The sequence below is a fragment of the Eupeodes corollae genome, chromosome 2 (assembly GCF_945859685.1).
Source record: "Eupeodes corollae chromosome 2, idEupCoro1.1, whole genome shotgun sequence".
NCBI classification, from domain to species: domain Eukaryota; kingdom Metazoa; phylum Arthropoda; class Insecta; order Diptera; family Syrphidae; genus Eupeodes; species Eupeodes corollae.
Window position 1 is genome coordinate 72813657 of NC_079148.1, and position 19304 is coordinate 72832960.

A 19304-nucleotide genomic window follows, 5' to 3' on the forward strand; every position below is an offset into this window, starting at 1 on the left:
TAAAAAAACAACTCGTAAATGTCATACATATACATACATATGTGTACTATAGATTTATGTTCCTCTATATCTATGCATAAATTGTTATTTATTTGTGAACCTATAAATTTATTTCCTTAAACTTTATCAAAACCATAATTTATATACAAAAACAAAAAATGTCTTCAATAAATTGGTCAAAAAGTATTCCTTAACTTTGACTATAACTAAACAAAAAGAAACGAAACACATCAACAAAATTTATGCGGTCTCTTTTTCGATATATGTGCATCGAAATATCTGTATATCTATATACAAAAGTTTATGTATCTCCATACGTACCTACATTTTTATTCCGGAAAATTTATTTTAAAACTTTTCCTGTCTCCCATTAAACCTATCTACAACTTCTGTCATGGCACAAAATCATTTTTCTTTCAACTAAAAAAAAAAAAAAAAAGAAAATAGAGAGGAGGAGTACATATGTATGTATATGTATTTATAGATAGATATTCTATCTTAATTCAGAATAGAAACAAAAACAAAAATAAAAATTGAAAAATAGTCCTCGCAATATGCAAATGATATGAAAAAACTTTCACTGCAATAAAAGAATGCAACAAGCCGCATCGAATGTCATGTCCGACCACGATATTGCATTCATCCGTCCAGGCAGCCATCCATCTGTCTGTCTTCCTTGTTTTGTGTAGCAGAAGGCTGAAAGGCAGGCAAAAGCAGCCATCATTGGCATCGCGCACAAACATTGTGTCTCTTTGATGCCGTCACCAGAATCAGCCCCAGCCCTAGTCCTAGCCCCAACAGGAGGCCACAATAACACAGAACAAAAACAAAAACAGAAACAAAAACTGCATAAAAGAGGAATCATGAACACCCGTCAGAGCATTTGTTTTAGCGGCCATATCGTTGCATATTATTCAACTTTGTTTTTTGTCTGCAGGGATTCAAAGAGCCACTATCTCTCGTCCACTGAAGCCATCACTCTCAGCGCAATGGAAAGGCAAAAGTTTTAACCAAAACGCTCCTACCGCACTATAACCTGCCATTCCCATCCACATTCTCATTGCCTGTAACGCAACATTATTGTAGGTAGGTTCCTTTACCTTCTGTATATCTAGACCTAAAGTTCGATAGCAAAAAAAAAATGTAACGTGTGGGCATTTTCGTTCAGTCACGTCGACATTACGAATGTAGAACTGCATTGTTCAAACACTATAAATTCCATTTATTTCCATAGACGCCCAGCATCAATCTAGCACTAGTTCCCACACTCCAACCCACGCCACTCCATGCCACGCCATACACACCCACTCAAAAGTAAAAATACACTATAGGTACGTTAGTTGGTATATAAAATAAAAAAAGGACTACAGATACACCAATCAAATACGCGAAATAGCGAACAAAAGTGAATAGAGAATGTGCGGGCTCAATAGTCCTGTAGCAGGCGTCAGACAGCGGTTGCTTTTGTGCAGGACCTTAATACGAATAATGGCGCAACTTTTCCCTTTTGAAATGGGAAAACTTTTTAGGGGGCGAAAAAAGTTTTCTACACTTTAACCTACTTTTTGAGTTGGAGTTGGAGTTGGATTTGGACGAGAACGACTATACGACGACGACGGAGAGAATGACGCTGTCACTGCCACTGCCGCCGCTACCTACAATGATGACGACAAACACGAGTAACATTGCGCCAAAGATGTCGGTTGTCGTTGTCGTTGTAGGTACTCGTAGCTATGTCTGGCTAGAATAGAGCACTGCTGCCCCTGCTGCTTCGTTGCAATATTGATGAATACAAATTTCATTTAGTCGCCATTGCCACAGGAGCCAAGCAGCAAGAAATCCTTTCTGTGATAAAATTTAGATTGATATTCACAATGGGAAACAAACAGATGCATTGAAAGGAGTTCTTTATTACATTTTTGTTGTTTGTGTTTACTTGTTTTGTGCCAAGATTGAACAGAGGACATAGCCGAAGTAAGTTCATACAAATGTCTTTTCGTTTTTTTTCTTTTAATGCTTTTTTGAAATATGTATTTTTAAACTGTTGAATTAAATATGGCCGGAAAGTGTAAATAATGCATATACCAAAACTTAAGATCCTTCTAAAAAATCAATAGGATAAGTGTTAATTGCTATGCGAGGATAGAAACTAAGAAGTGGAATATAAGCTGTTTTTCGGATGGCTTAAGGAATTTTTTCAGAGGTTTGAATTGGATACTTTCGTCGTGTCCTGCAAGAACAGTTCTCTGACTGAAGTTTATTGAACCGCTTTATATTTACAAATTAGAACTATTGAAGCATATTTCAAAGCGATTTTTTATGATTAAGTTTGGTGTGTATGAGAAGTTAAGTGTTATTTTCGTATTGACCTTTTTAGAACAGTTGGTTGAAAAACTGCATTTCAAAGGTCAACCACGAGAAGCTTGGCAAAATAATAAGAATTTTCCAACTTTCTGATACCGACAGTCTGAATTTTTCGAAAAGATATTAATGATGGTTGAGGAGTTTTCAAGATTAAAAAAGAAATTACATCAATGCTCGGAATTAATTGAAATCATTTAACGACATATTAAGGATTTGAAACGTGGTCATACCACCATAACTTACAGATTTTTCAACTTTAATTTAATTTACTATTTAATGCAGTTCTTAATTCGTGTGTGCTTGTAAAGGGTGATTTTTTTTAGGTAAGGATTTTCATGCATTAGTATTTGACAGATCACGCGGGATCTCAGACATGGTGTCAAAGAGAAAGGTGCTCAGTATGCTTTGACATTTCATCATGAATAGACTTACTAACTAGCAACGCTTGAAAATCATTGAATTTTATTACCAAAATCAGTGTTCGGTTCGAAATGTGTTTCGCGCTTTACGTCCGATTTATGGTCTACATAATCGACCAAGTGAGCAAACAATTAATGCGATTGTGACCAAGTTTCGCACTCAGTTTACTTTATTGGACATTAAACCAACCACACGAATGCGTACAGTGCGTACAGAAGAGAATATTGCGTCTGTTTCTGAGAGTGTTGCTGAAGACCGTGAAATGTCGATTAGTCGCCGTTCGCAGCAATTGGGTTTGTGTTATTCGACCACATGGAAGATTTTACGCAATGATCTTGGTGTAAAACCGTATAAAATACAGCTCAAGCAAGAACTGAAGCCGAACGATCTGCCACAACGTCGAATTTTCAGTGAATGGGCCCTAGAAAAGTTGGCAGAAAATCCGCTTTTTTATCGACAAATTTTGTTCAGCGATGAGGCTCATTTCTGGTTAAATGGCTACGTAAATAAGCAAAATTGCCGCATTTGGAGTGAAGAGCAACCAGAAGCCGTTCAAGAACTGCCCATGCATCCCGAAAAATGCACTGTTTGGTGTGGTTTGTGCGCTGGTGGAATCGTTGGACCGTATTTTTTCAAAGATGCTGTTGGACGCAACGTTACGGTGAATGGCGATCGCTATCGTTCAATGCTAACAAACTTTTTGTTGCCAAAAATGGAAGAACTGAACTTGGTTGACATGTGGTTTCAACAAGATGGCGCTACATGCCACACAGCTCGCGATTCTATGGCCATTTTTAGGGAAAACTTCGGAGAACAATTCATCTCAAGGAATGGACCGGTAAGTTGGCCACCAAGATCATGCGATTTGACGCCTTTAGACTATTTTTTGTGGGGCTACGTCAAGTCTAAAGTCTACACAAATAAGCCAGCAACTGTTTCAGCTTTGGAAGACTACATTTCCATGCTCGAAAAAGTTACCCAAAATTGGACTTTCCGAATGTACCATCTAAGACGCAGCCGCGGTCAACATTTAAATGAAATTATCTTCAAAAAGTAAATGTCATGGACCAATCTAACGTTTCAAATAAAGAATCGATGAGATTTTGCAAATTTTATGCGTTTTTTTTTAAAGTTCTCAAGCTCTTAAAAAATCACCGTTTATTAGTAGTTTATTTATTTCGTAAAAAATATTTTCAAAAAAGTCTATGACCGCTCATATTTGATAATTTTATAATTATATCTCACAACTGAAAAAATATCTTGGAGAAAAAAAAGACAATAAATAGTTAAGAAGAAAAATCGAAGGAAAATACGAAAAAGCCTTCAATCAAAATATTACGAAAAAAAGTATAACAATAAGCAAAACCAGAAAAAGTAAATTTCATTTACATAAAACATTAAGAGAATAATAATTAATAAATAAAATGTAGAAACATAATGTATTAGCAAAATAAATAAATCAATACAATTAAATAGCAAATAAAAAAATTAAAAATTAAATAATTTAATAATTAAATAATTGAATGTATACATAATCAAGATCAATAATAAATAGATTAACACATAATAAATTCAAAACATTAAACAAATAAATAAAACAATACATAAATAAACAAAAAATTATGTATAAATTAACACATAAATAAATTAACAATAAATAAATTATAATTATGAAAAAATTATATAATAAGTAAATTAACAAATAAGTATATCAACAAAAAATTATTAAACAAATAAATAAATTTACAGATAAATAAATAAGCAATAAATAAATTCAAAAATTAATTAATCAACAAATAAATAAATTAACATACAAAATATTAAGCAACATAAACCAAAAAAAACAACGCAATAGTCTTACTTAAAATATGTCACAGATTATGCAAGAAGTTGGGCTATGAGAAAGTTCTCGGAACTTTCACAGCTGATATTAAAATTATTTATAAGCTTACAAATTTTATCAAAAATCAGTTCAACATTCGCCGCTTTTCTATGGAGACAAAAGGTTGAATAATGCCAAGGAAGGTTTAGGATCATTTTTGAAATCTTGTTTTGTGATACCTGCAACTTCTTTAAATGGCATCTGGCAGCGTTAAACTATACTTGAGACCCATATAACAGTATTGCTAGGAATATAACCTTGTGAATGGTTGTCTTATTTTTTATTTTAACACTTCAGAATTTCAGAAAGTAGTTAGCTTATAGCATTTTTGAGTACACAGAACAAAAAAAGTCATCCTATTGACTACTTTGGTAGTCAATATGACAATTTGGTGGTCAATTTTGAGCCGATAACCGCGATAGCCAATAGAACAATTATCGGTTGTCAATTTTGAGATCCGAAATTTTTTACAATTTGGTGGTCAATATGACAACTGTAGTAATCAATATGACAATATGACATATATATGGTTGAAGGAATTTGAAATTCCGGTTGTCGCATTGACTAATGCGGTAGTCAATATGACAACTGCGATAGTCAATATGACAATTGCGGTAGTCAATATGACAACTGCGGTAGTCAAAAGGACAATTGCGGTAGTCAATATGATAACTCCGATAGTCAATAGGAAAACTGCGGTAGTCAATATAACAACTCTCGATAGTCAATTTTTAAAAATAAGGTTGTCATATTCACTATTTTGGTAGTCAATGCGACAATTTGGCCAAATTTCAGGTTGACTATTGACGATTGTTAATATGACAACTTTTTTTTCTGTGTAGAGATTGTCGGTCAATAAAAGGGTAAAGCATCTTGCTAGCAATACTCATTTTTTAAGAATGTTTTGAATATTTTGGTTTAAAGTTATTTTTGAATCGAGATGAACATCTAGATACTTAACAGACTGCTTCCATTCAATTGTGACACCACTTACATGTAGCTGATTGCTGGGAAGATAGCAAGGTTTTCTTTTTCGTGTAAAAAAGATGGCTTGTGTTTTTCCAACATTCAGCTCTATTTTCCTTTTTGTATAATATTTTTTTAAGTACTTGCATGTTTAAGATTTGTCTCAATGTTGAGAGACAATTCATGTGATGAAAATACTGCAATTTTATCAGCGAAAGTAGCTGATTCACACAGCGGTAGACTTGGAAAATCCGAAGTGTAAATATTGTATAAGGCCAAGTACTGAGCTTTGGGGGACTTCGAAATTGACAAACAACAACGTAGAAACATGACAATCGACAGGAACTTGTGAACAAAGTACATCGGATAAGAAACTCTGAACAATTTTACACAAATACAAATACATAGGAAAGCCGAACTGTATTAATTTATATATAATACCATTGTGGCATACGGAATCAAAAGCCTTTCCGATTTATAACAATATCATGCCCGTTGATTAACCATATTCGTGTGTGCTACTGGCAACGCATGTAAAATCCATACGTAATAACGAGTATCACCAAAATCCTTGCCAGCCTGGTTTGAAGCATAGTGAATTCCTGGGCGGTCTAAAAGCTCAATAAGTCTAGCTAATGCTTTATGGAAAACTAGATTTTTTTGCGTATATACAAATTCTTAGTTTGATTTCTTTTCTTGAGAAAACAAGGCATTTGTATTTGTTGACCTTAAGAATCTGCCAATTGTTTGATTGTTTGCCTATCTTTTCCAGTTTCTATTTTAAGGTGAAGCCCCAGTCGTCAAAAGAGCCCAAAAACAACTTTTTTATATTTGTATATAATCGGCAAAGAAGTCTTTCGATGCTTGGTTGAGAGCACAGATGAAGCCAAAATGAAATGTTTATCGAAGTTTGATCAGTTTTTGAAATTTTGTTAAGGACTTTTTAATTATTAACATTAGTTGTAATATCCTTTTCTGAATGTTTTGAAGGAATTGGAATCGCGAAGTTCTGACCGGTTCCCATATAGTGCAAAATGTCAATTTTATTTTTACATTTTCACAGGAGACTTATGAAATAATATATTCAAGAGTATTGAAGCTAAGTGATTACCTTGAAACTTGTTTCAGGCTTATTATAAAAATTTGCGTTAAAGTTATTCAGAATCAACATCATGCACTTCATGATTTGTTCAGACAATTTAATCGTAAAATCGAAAAAAAAAATGGTGGTTACATTTAAGCAAACCTGCTCTATAGAAGATGTGAAAACACCAGTACTGCAGAAAATCTTACTGCTGTTCGCGTAAGTGCGGCTGAAGACCTGACCACATCAACTCGTTATTATACCCAATAATTGCACCTCTCACGCTCGTCAATGATGACAATTATGCATACAGACTTGCATTTACAAGCTTACAATGTGCAACCGACTCAAGAACTAAATATTCTTAACCATTTCAAGCGTGTTTAATAGACAGAATGGTAGCAAACAACCGTGGATGATCAATTTATCTAATCATCTTCAGTGATGAGGTGCACTTTACCTCTTAGATTTGTCAATAAACAGAATTTCCGCACTTGGGGCAATGATAATTTAAGAGTGATTGTATTGTGTTTGAAATACATAGGGGTTTCTTTGGCGCGGGTAGGTTTTGGCACTCCGTGGAGGCCATTTTTCTTTTGGTGACACCTGTCAAATATTTTGTTTAATATTCAGTTGTTTATGTTAAATCATTACAGCACGTTCAAATGAAAAAAACTTAATTCTCAAAATGAGTGTTCGTTAACGTAAACGGTAGCCGTAATGGTTCTTCACAGTTGACTCTTCAGCGTTTGGTGGCCAAATTTTAGACGACCGGATCAGTAAAAAATCAACCATCACCCATACGTTCAAGGAACCCAAGATCGGCCAAAAACATCGACGTGAAAATTTACAACGACCAAGATCTCGGCCTTTCAAAGACTTCAACTTGGAGAATTTTGCGTTAGGACTTGGGCCTAAACCCGTACAAAGTTCAAGACCATAGACAACACGCCAATCGATTGTTCGGTGACTGGACTTCGAATCCTTTCGAAGAGGAACCCAATATTGGCCGAAAAATCATCTTTAGTCATGAGGCGTATTTTTGGATGAATGGCTGTGTTAACAACCAATATTGGACGACAAAAAGCCACGCGAGGTTCACAAGGTTATAATGCATCCTCAAACAATTACTGATTGGTGTGAATTTTGAGCCGGCGCGGCAGCTTAATTGGTTCGTACTTTTTTGAAACGACGATAGTCAGGCGGTCACCGTCAACTTCGAGGGCTATATAACGATGATTACTAATTAAGGCTCAAATTGAACCACATAGACCTAGATGACATGTGGTTTTAGCAGGACGGCCGGCGCTACGTGCCACACAGCAAACGCCACGATATCTCCACGCAACATCTAGCTGCCCTTATTGAAAACCCTATATTAGAAAATATAAAAGAGACGTTGATAAAGTTTGAATTCAAAATAAGCTCTAGAAATTAAGTTCAAACTTAACTACTCTTTGAAAGTACTTAACTGAAGGTTCGCTCAAAATTTTATAAAGTCAAGTAAAGAGTCATAATTTACAAGAATTTCTAGAAACTTAGTAAGATACTAAAATAATTTAAAGAGTTTATTGTTGAGTAAAGTTTTGAGTTTAAACTTTGCCTTTAGAACATAGCTTTTGGTTGTGTTTAGCATCATATTTTAAAAAAACTGATGTTGTGGAAAAATTTAAAGGCGAAATTTATCTTCTAAAACAAACAAAAACACGACTATTTTTAGTGCTATCTTCGAACTCTAATGCGTATGCGAAGGTTTTCAATAAGTCTAGTATGTCTAAGAACGAATTTAAAACAGGTAATCATTAGTAACATGTATGTTATCATCATCTTTACGATTATACTCAGTGAAAAAGTTTCAGGTCGCTAAATGTACACACACAAAAAATTTATGACGTCAAAGTGCGCCTTAAAAAGGCGAATCACATTTTTTTATTATAAAAAAGAACATTTTTTTTTCTGAAAAGTAGCTAAAAAAAAATAAAATAATAAAGCAAACCAAAAATGATTTCACCAACTTTTCCTTTGCTTCTTTTTATAATGGAAAAAATATTATTCCGCTTCTTACATTCAGTAGATAAAAAATTTAAATTTGCACTTTTCACCCGGTTTTTCTTGTGTGTGCCTTGTTCGTTCCTATACACTGAGTTCCGCTTTGTTAAGGGAATTTCAATGGAAAAAATATATATATTATATCCCATAGGGTGTGATGTCCTATGCAGGAGAAGAAGTACAACAGCGAAAGGGTGAACGCGACATTTGCAGTCTCTAAATCTGATACAAAGTCAGTGAGAAAAGAAAATTGCAAGAAAATTCTAAAAAATACATCTACTACTACCACCAACGTTGTTATGCACTTTGAAGTCAAGGGCCGATTTGCAGGCATCCAAGCTTATTGCATAAAACGCAATCTTACCTATCAAAATGTTTGCATAAAATCGTTTGTAAGACAGAGTATCCTAATTTGGTTGGCAGATTTATTGCATTTATACTTTTATTCTAAAACAGTAATATTTTGAAAGCTTAAGAAAAACTTAATTTATTTTGGAATCTATCAATAGCTCAGAATTTGTTTTCGTATTTTTATAATATTAGTTATTGATTCATCTCATACGCAAGTTCAGTTTTTGTCCTAAAGCACTATACTAGGAGCATATTCTTAGTGGTATACTAAGGCGTATACGTACTTTTTTATTTTATTAAATGTGACCACATTTCGCTCAACTTTTGTCTCTGTTCGCATTTCATACAAAAAAAAGGCCAAAGAAGTTATTAAAGAGTGTAAATGTCTTAAAGGTTGTAGGATTTATTACCTGCCTTCACATTTTTGTTCTTAACAGTCGAATAATTCTTTGTGAGATGCCGATGAAGAACTTTACGTAATTGTATATTTTTGTAGATTTAAATGTGTAAAGCGTAATATCATTATCTACATGTCAGGAACTTGGCATTAGACTCGCCTTTGGCTATAATGTATAGAACAAAATAATCTTTTTATACACTTTCATAAAGTATATATGTATGTATTGTATATGAATAACAAAAAAAAGGAATACATATATATTTATATATGTGAAAATTTGCTATGTGAAAATGTAGATACACTAAGTTGTTGCAGCAAGGATGTATAAGGACATCTTTTTAAGGTGTACGTGCTGCTAAGAATTTCACTGAAGCCACTGGCAGTGCACACGTTATTACTCGTGTCTTAATACAATCTTCTAGTCACGGAGGAAGGGATTGTAAGTCACTGTGTAATGGCAAATGCATAAAATAGCGTCTATAAGATGGTATGAAGGAATAAGACTTTGTCCCTTTTTTGTTTTTTTTTTTTTTTATTCTGCTTCTTTTTGTATCTTTTTTCATTTTTTCTTCATTTTTATTTCACGTCTTTGGAGCTTCGTTTCATAAACGCGTTCTAAGGAAAAAGATTCTTATGAGATAGAGGTGTGCACGTATTCTCTTTCAATAGAAAAAGTATGTGAATGGAAATTAATTGCTTTAAAGAAGCCAACAAAGAACAGGTGGAAAATATGTTTTATGGCAAAGTGTTTTTTTTTTCAGTGTGTGTATGTAGGTATATGTGTGTAGATGTAACAACCTTTTTGTGTAATGAATCTCTGTGGTTAAGTTAAGGTTCTGTTACATGGGAGGGTAGAAGCAAGTATGGGTCATAAAAATATTTAAAAGAGTTCTTTAGTGTGACAATATTATGTCCTTGGCTTTAAAATAATATGGCTTTTTGAATACTGGCGTTTTTATTTTTTAATGGAAAAATGTAGGTTAGTTTTATTTGGTACACAAACAAGAAATAAGTAGTTTAAGGTATTTTACAAATTTTAAGCTGAATTTACTTTTTTTAAAAAGGGGTACATTTGTTTTGGGCGGAATGACAACGTAGATCACTTAGAGTTGTTAGTTTTTTGTAAATGAAATATAGGAATGGTTTCGTACAAGCTATTGGACATTGTTTGTTTTAAAATATTGCGGCAGTTAAAAGATGTATATGTAAATGTCTACACTAATGCAAAGAGCCCGGTTTCGATATTTGCTGAACACACTTGATCTTGATCATGTTATCGACATCGTTTGGATAGCAGAGTTCTTCTTTAAAACAAAATAAATTAGATTGAGCAACAGTCCGTTCAGAACTAGGGCATAGGCCTCTCAACCAGCTTTAAGCCGAATCCAAACGGCTAATTTGAAAAAGCACTTTTTATGACAAGGATTGATCTTGAAGGATTTGTCAATTCCTCGCAAGATGCAGTACCCGCTAAAAAAGACTTTCGATGGCACAAACAGGGATTGAACCCAAGATTTTAGGCATGACAGTCCAAGGCACTAACCATTAGGTCCCGGGTACTTTCTTCAGCTTTTAGATGATTTGAAATTCACATGGATTAACTGCGTTTTATCAGGAAACGGGTCTTACGTGAAAGCTTCATCAAGCTCATCTCAGCAGGAACTTCAATTATTAGCACATAATATCTTCATGGAGCAAGTTACGTGTCTTTAAAATTCTTTAAATCGATCATTTTTTCATCTGATGCTATAAGTACGGCAGTAGTTGAATCAAACATAACTTAATCTATATATATAAAAGAAAGCCGTGTTTGTTATAACACTTATAACTCGAGAATGGCTGGACCGATTGCCATAGTTTTTGTTAGATTTGTTTCCGTCCCCAAAAGCAGAATACATCTTAAAAACAATGAAAACTCGATATGTGTAATGAATACTTATTAATTTCAATAAGTGTTGATTTGTTTATTACATGTCAAACATTTGTTGTCCAATCCTGTCAAATAGTGTAACAACCATTTTTTTTTGGAGCTTAAGGCCTGGTTGCTGAGACCTCTAAGCCCCAACTTTATTTTTTTTTAAGACATCATGTGTGCGTTCAGAAATGTATTTTTTGTAAAATGTCTACAAAGTTCAGGTACTGTTGTATTTGCTTGTTTTAGACATTAATTTTCGAAAATTATTTATTAAGTATTTTTAATTCTTGATAAGCTATTCATACGTAGCGGTTATATACTCTTTGGGCTATTGTCTATGTCTCGAAAGTTAAGGCACTGTTATTATATTTGGTGGTTTTATCCGAGTGCACATTTTAATAACAATGCCGCGTCCTGGAAGATCTAATCTTTCAAAGCGAAGCCGTAATGCAATTAGGCAACGGAATATTGCGAGCCAATTATCTGATGGAGCGTTCTTGCACGAGAACAGCGTCGCGTTAGTATGGGGCAAAGAAGGGCCTAAATTCGTGCTTCTCAAACACAAAAGCAAAGAGAGGCAGCCCGTGAGACGCCTAGGATAGAAACGAGAAATCGTCGAGCTTATCGTATAGATGAACAGAGGAATAATCTTCGAAGTGGAAGAAGAAATGGTTCAAGTATTGATTTTAATCGAGCAGCGTTTCTGTATGAAAGCACATTGATTGATGATAGTTTGCATTGGTCCAATGGACGTTGTTTGCAAGCATTGTGGAGCATTGAAGTTTGCTGGTGAAACGTTTGGTTTGTGCTGCCTTAGTGGTAAAGTGAAATTGCCATTATTGGTCCCACCACCAGAGCCATTGTGCTCCCTGCTTTTTGGCGAAACACTCCAATCACGACATTTTCTAGCGAACACTCAAAAATACAATGTCTGTTTCCAAATGACTTCATTTAGGGCGGTAATTTTGGAAGAACACGGATATATTCCGACATTTAAGGTAATTTACGTTAAAAACTTTATTTGCTATCATTGTAAAAGAAATCTGGAATGTAGTTTGTTAGATTTCTGTATTTGTCTCCGAAATAAAAATGGCATGTTTTTATTTAAAAAAAAAAAACAATGGTTTTGACTTTACAGATTCAAGGCCAGATTTACCATCGCATTGGATCATTGCTACCTATTGAAGATGCACAGCATAAATTCTTGCAAATATACTTCATGTGCAATATGGAACAACAACTTGACCGCCGTCAAAGGATCAACTCAGCTACGAAAAGAGCAATTCTCCAAGATCTGCAGCAAATGCTTCATGAACATCATGCATTGGTCATGCTGTTCAAGACTGCTTTAGAGCGCATGCCAAGTGATGACTATAAAGTTGTGATCAGAGCAGATAAAAGACCAGCTGGAACACATGAACGCACATTTAATGCTCCAACAATCGATGAAGTGGCAATCCTGATTGTTGGTGAAATCTTGGAAACACGTGATATTGTACTTACACGACGCAATACTGGGCAACTACAAAGAATATACAATATCCGCTGATGTTTTGGCAAGGAGTCGATGGATATCACTTTAATATCAAAATGATTAATCCATTGAATGGTAAGATCAATATTATTTTTTTTTCATTTTAACTTGATATACATTTTATTCTGTTTGCTTTTAGTACTCAAAAAAATGTGTAATTTCTAATTTAGTAGAGAGTAGCTGTAAGAGTCGTTAACCTGTTACGGGTTCTAAAATACAATTTTTACTGCATTTTTTTTAGGTGAGGAAACTACCAAGAAGGTTAGTTCGATGAATTATTACGCATATCGTTTGATGATTCGTAAAAATTCTAACAATTATTTGTTGCGATTTCGTCGACTGCTTCAACAATATTGCGTTGACTTGTACGTTAAAATCGGAACGGAGTGCCTGACTTTCATTCGGTTGAATGAATACTTGTTTATTATCACGTTACAGTATATCATATAAAATTTTATTCAAGTGCCTAGCGTTATTGGTTCGTGGGATATAAATTGTTAACCAAAATATTCATCTCTTTTTTAAACTGTTATGGTAAAAAAATCAAATACGCAATTTTCTTGGAAGCCCTTTCTGCATCTTTCTGCATTATTATCTTTTTAACAAAATGTATTTGAAATCGAAATATTTACTGGTTCTTGAGCTATGGACCACAAAAAAAACTTCGCGAACATACGAACACATGCACGAACAGACATCTTTCTAAAAACCTTTTATTTCGACTCTAGGGACATTGAAACGTCAACAAATGTCAACATTTTCAATTTGAAAAATCGGACCCATTACAATAACTTAATTTAAGAAGTTAATAATTCTTGAAAAAATCCCACTTCGAGCATGCCCCTGAAGATCCCGAAGAGTTGTTACACTTTTTGAAGAGTTTAAATGCCTCTTCAATCATTTGGATGCGAAATATCTTGGAAATATAGAAAGTTCTTTCAAGTTTAAAGCCAAATGATTTTAAGATTGTTTAATACAAAAAGGAAATCTGATGGCTATTTTGTATATTTGAATTATAATAAAATTAGTTTATAATTCAGAAATTTGTAAAATGCTTGATAAAAATGTTCAGTAATTTTTCATTGATACTTCCGTAAAAACAGATGAGAGTTTTTTCTTATACTAACAAAATGATAGCAAAGTTACTTTTATACCGTTCAAATACAAAATATTTCATTAATCTTTATAGAAGATTATGCCTTTAGACCAAAAGGAATTCTTTTAATTATCTTGAAAACGTTTATCAATAATAAGATCCTCTTTAGGATTTCTGAGAATAATTTTTTTTGTTGGAAATTAATTGGTCGTAGGATAAAACTTTCTTAGTGCGAGGTAAGAAGATGAAATGCTAAATACCTTCAAAGTTTAAGTTTTCTTAACAGAGTTTACCAATCAATAATTGCTTTACAAAAATTACATTAGAAAAACAAAAGTGACTTGCATTTTTAATTGGTTGCAAATTGTAAGAACTAAAACAATCGTAATAATGATATTAATATTCTTGAGGAATATGTAATGACTTGATAGCTTGATAAATCACCCTTTATTTTAATTTTGAAGACATTTAGGATAGGACTTTAGTTCTTCGGAAAATTTCTACGATGATAACCAAACTTTGAGTTAACATTGTATTTTTTTAACATTTTTTTGATTACTTTGCTCTCTGTAACAAAAATTCCTACTTTTAGTTTAAAAAGTACAAATATTTGAATGAAATTTTCTTTATGACATTTTTAATTAAGATCATTCCTTTTGCAACTCAAAACACATTCACATTATATCTATAGTTACCAATGTTTCATTGAATAGAGATCAGTCTTATTAAAAAAAAAATAAACTCTATTAAAGACACAAAAATTATCTAGATATCATAACCAATCTGTTTTCAGTATACTCACATTATAAAATCTCCACAAAGTAAATCAAAGACCGAGATTTTTAATTAATCCTTATTTGAAAAGCGAAAATCATTCGAGTTCTGTAATGAAAAATGTAAAGACAAAATATAAAATTTCAATAAGTATTTGAAAAGCATATTGAATGAAGTCAAAGTTCTCTTTTTTTGTAGGTTTGTGGAGCAATGTATACATGTACGTATTTCATAAGATGGTGGTTATATGTTTTGTTGTTTTATGTATAATGAAAGATGATATAAAGCTTTTGTGGTTAATTATTTCATAAACTAATACTTATGTTGTTATAGAATCAGTTTTATTTGGTCTTACATACCTTGTATGAAATATTTTATAAACAGAAATTTCAAAATGATAGTAAAAAAAATGCTCGCAATGTCCCGAAAAATCTAAGTCTCTTTATAAAAGAGTTGTTTTGGGCAAATGTGGTTTATATTAAAGTTCAATTGAGATAAGGAGACATTAAAACCAGTTCATCATATCGTATAATTAAATAACACTGGTCGGCAAGGCTTTGCAATAAAACCGCACTTTTGAAATGCGTGAACTTGGTGAACTTAATTATATCCGACTTCAAAATTAACGTTTCAAGTGAGGTTTTTGAGATAAAAATAGTTTAAAATTCGAAATATTATGTAAGACTTTTTGAGCCTATCTAAATTTATGAAGTACCTTTTTTTCAATAACATCTGTGATGGTTTTTCTAAATCTATTAAGACATTCGTCAATATTCAGTTCAAATATTTATGTTTTTTTGTATGATATTCCAGAATCTTCATGAGTTTTTAGATGTCACCTAATTTATATGAAAGAAACGCCAAGCCATTTATTATCAAACGGTTTGAAAGTAAGTATTACTCTTGTAACGAATCTGTTGTTTACATAATTTTATTATGTCAAGTTTTTGAGATACGTTAACAAATATAAAAATTGTGCTAAACACGACTATTTTTAAAACTTGATTAAAATTTGGGTTTGTAATCAGCCCTAAAAAATTAACTCCAAAACGTATTTTTAGGAACTATGAAAGTATATCATATTAAAGGTTATTACTCAATACTTCCTATAGAGTCAAATAAAAACTCGTAACTTATGTGAATATACAAAGACTAAAATGGTCTAAACTGTATTTATCAAAAAACATAAGATATTTTATGTTTAAACTTAGTCTTAAAAACCCCGTTTTTGATTGTTTTTGGCATTTCTAAGTTCACATATTTTAAAAGCCTTACGTTTCATACAAATTTAGCTACACGATTCGAATTTTGGACGTCTTAATCATTAATAAAAAAAGGTTTTTTTGTGGGACAGAAAAAAAAGTTATTTGCTAACCAGTGACTAATGTCCTTTGAGAATATTTAAAAGAACACAGTTCAATTATCTAAAGCTTTAAAAAAAATGTTAAATAAGGCTAAATTTATTTGAAAAGAGGCTGAAACTATCATTCCTGGCTTCCGATTTGCCCTGCTTGAAAGGTTTTGGTGCTTTGTTAAAAAAGTTATAAGGGTAATAATTGTAAAAAATTTAAAATACCAATAATATTTTGCATATACAGTACGTTCTCGATTATCGCACCTAATCAAAATATTTTTTAGCCTCAATTCGAGATGCAAAGTGAAAATGAGAAAACCAATACTTATTTAATGCAACATGAATATTAAGAAACAGAACTAAAATTTTTTTTTTAAATCGCCTTTTCTCGAAGTTTTTGAAAATTTGTTCAATAGGAGCTGAATTCTGTTCTGTTCGTACTCAAAAGACACAGCAAACCTATAAAAAGACATACCTGTGGCCACTTTATTTTAATTCCTCTGGCACAACTGTCAAATGGAACCGTTGTTGAAAGAATGCTAATGTCATCAAAGCATTTTTATTTGCCTTGTATATAACGGGTATGTGGTCAAAATTTTTAAATGGTCTTGGGTTTACAGATTTACCGATGACGATTAGCTTACCTTTTTGTATACTGGGTGCGTTGGTGCAGGCGAGATACGTGATTCTTTCTTTGCTTTTCTTACGGCCAGGAACTGTCGATTCCTTTAAAGCAACACGGGTTTTGTCGGGCATACGTCGGTAGAGTAACCCGGTTATAAATTTGATTGGAAGTCAAATCGAGCTCTATGACTTTTTTCTTAAATAACGGAACAGTCCGTTAAGAACTCTCAACCATTCCTGTGTGCGAGTACTGTTGTCACGGATGGATGGGACCTACAGCTTTAAGCCGAATTCGAATGGTAAATTTGAGGAAGCACATTTTCATGACAAGCATTACTCTTGGAGAAATTGTCAATTCCTCGCAAGAGGCAGTACACGTCAAAAAACTTTAGATGGTATAAGCAGGGATCGAACCCAAGACAGTCCACCGCAATAACCAACATGACACAAGTACTACGGGATCTACAAGTTGCTGGCATCAAAAGATCCTGGAATCTCTTTAATTTTGCCATGCAAAATTCGTTTTTAGGACCTCGTATAATTGGTAGGTTTTGCTTTCTTTGATTCAGCTTGTGTTGCCTTCGAAACACAAGCGACTCACTGAGGAAAATTCATTAAAATTAATAAGAACACTTTGCATTGTAGAGAGATAAATGTACATTCATACAACTTCATCGTATCCATCGTACTTAAAAGTAGCTGTAAAATAACTGCCGACACAAAATGTAACGCAACAGACAAAAAAAATAGCAAAGAACCTAGGATATGCATATAAAAACAAAAGTTGCCATGATCGAGTCAAATGTTTTTGAAGAGTTGCGATTACCGCGTCAATAATGATTAAAAATCAGCTGTTGCGAAAATCGAGGAGTTGCGTGAATCGAGAGTTGCGTTAATCGAGAACTTACTGTAGTTTGATTTCAAAATCTTTTTTTTTTGTCGTAAACTTATTTTATCCAATTTTATGAGCATTTGCATTCTACTTTTTGTAGATTTTAATTTCGTATGAAAATACTGACTGTTGGATTTTTATAAATAATTTATTTTAAAACAATATTTTTAATTTTTATTAAAAGATTTTTGAGTCGTTAGAAAATTATTATCAAGTTTTGATATTGTTTTTTTTTATGTTTTTATTTTGTAAAAAAACTGTCAATTCGATTTTCGTCAAAATTTTACTGATTGATTTATAAGAAAAAACGGTACTTGAATTTTTTTTTCAAAAAATATTTTTGTTACAATTATAATATAAAATTTAATTCAAGTCACTTGCGTTATTAGTTCGTGAGATATTTTGGGTTAACCAACATTTTCACTTTCTTTAAATTGCTATGGAGAAAAAACACCCCCTCAATTTTTTGAGAGTCCTTTCTGCATCATTCTGCTTTATTATCTTTATAATACAGTTAATTTGAAGTCAATATCTCTGCTGGTTCTTGAGCGATGGACGACGAAAAAAACTTCGCGAATGTAAGGACGTTTCGACAAATAGGACCTGTTACAATAACATCCTATAGGAAGTTAAAAACACCGTGCAGTCTTTTTATGAAAAATTTAAATCTTTGTTTTCATTGTTTTCCAAAAAAATACTATACAAAAATGGTCTCTCAAATTTGTTTCAAAACATAATGTGGCGAACAATTTCACAAAGAAACGTAAACATATAAAACTTCATACTTCATGAAAGTTCGTAATAAATTTTCTTCATATTTTTGTTTGGAAATTTTTCAGAATTTTTTCTTTATACTCGAAATCAGTCTGAATTGTTGCAAATCGACTAAGTGGATTTTTACTCCAAAAGGCTAAAAAAGATGATTGCAGCTATAAACAATTATTAAAGATTGCTGTAATTAATTAAAAGAAAAAGTAAATTAATGAGAAGATATATTGAACTCTTGCATTTGCAATAAGTTATGTAAGAAAAATCATATTAAAGTTTGAGTGTTAATAAAGAGTTGAATAAAGTTGTTTCAAAATCTTCCTTTTTAGCTTTTTTAAAAGCTGAAATTCTTATACGAACAAAATATTTTATTCACCACAAAAATTTCATTCCATATTTCTCCATTTCCTTTAGGACAACAACAACAACAGCAACGAAAATAAAGACCAAATTATTTAAACAGAGAAATGGGACTTATAATAAGAAGGCAACTCAAGGACAAGCAAGCGCAGCATTCATACCAAAGACAAGAAACTAACCCAGCTTCCAGTTAACTGTTCAAAAGTTCTAGATATAGAATAGCTAAGAGCTAACTGCTACTGCAGTAGCAGCAGAGAAATGATTTATGATGATGACCATTGCTGGAGCATATAAAAGTTGTACAACTTCCGCGCTAAAATGTTGTCGTCTTGGCGACACTTCCTTTCTCTATTATTACAGTGCAATATCGAGGATACTCATTTTTTCCCATTTCTGTTTCCATTTTCGTTCTCGTTTTCATCTACTTTATCTTTTTCTATTATTTTTTTTTCGTCTTCTTTTTGTTTTTGT

The 19304-nt window shown here is 32.7% G+C and overlaps 1 protein-coding gene across 3 annotated transcripts in view; it reads right to left on the reverse strand.

Annotated features, from left to right (window-relative positions):
• The window catches only part of LOC129946942 (furin-like protease 2), a 524816-nt gene that overhangs the window by 192973 nt on the left and 312539 nt on the right, over nucleotides 1–19304 (reverse strand). For all 3 annotated transcript variants that reach the window (XM_056057326.1, XM_056057324.1, XM_056057325.1), the window contains one exon: nucleotides 14864–14943. The gene's annotated coding sequence lies outside the window, so the exon portion shown is untranslated. The remainder of the gene's footprint in view (nucleotides 1–14863; nucleotides 14944–19304) is intronic.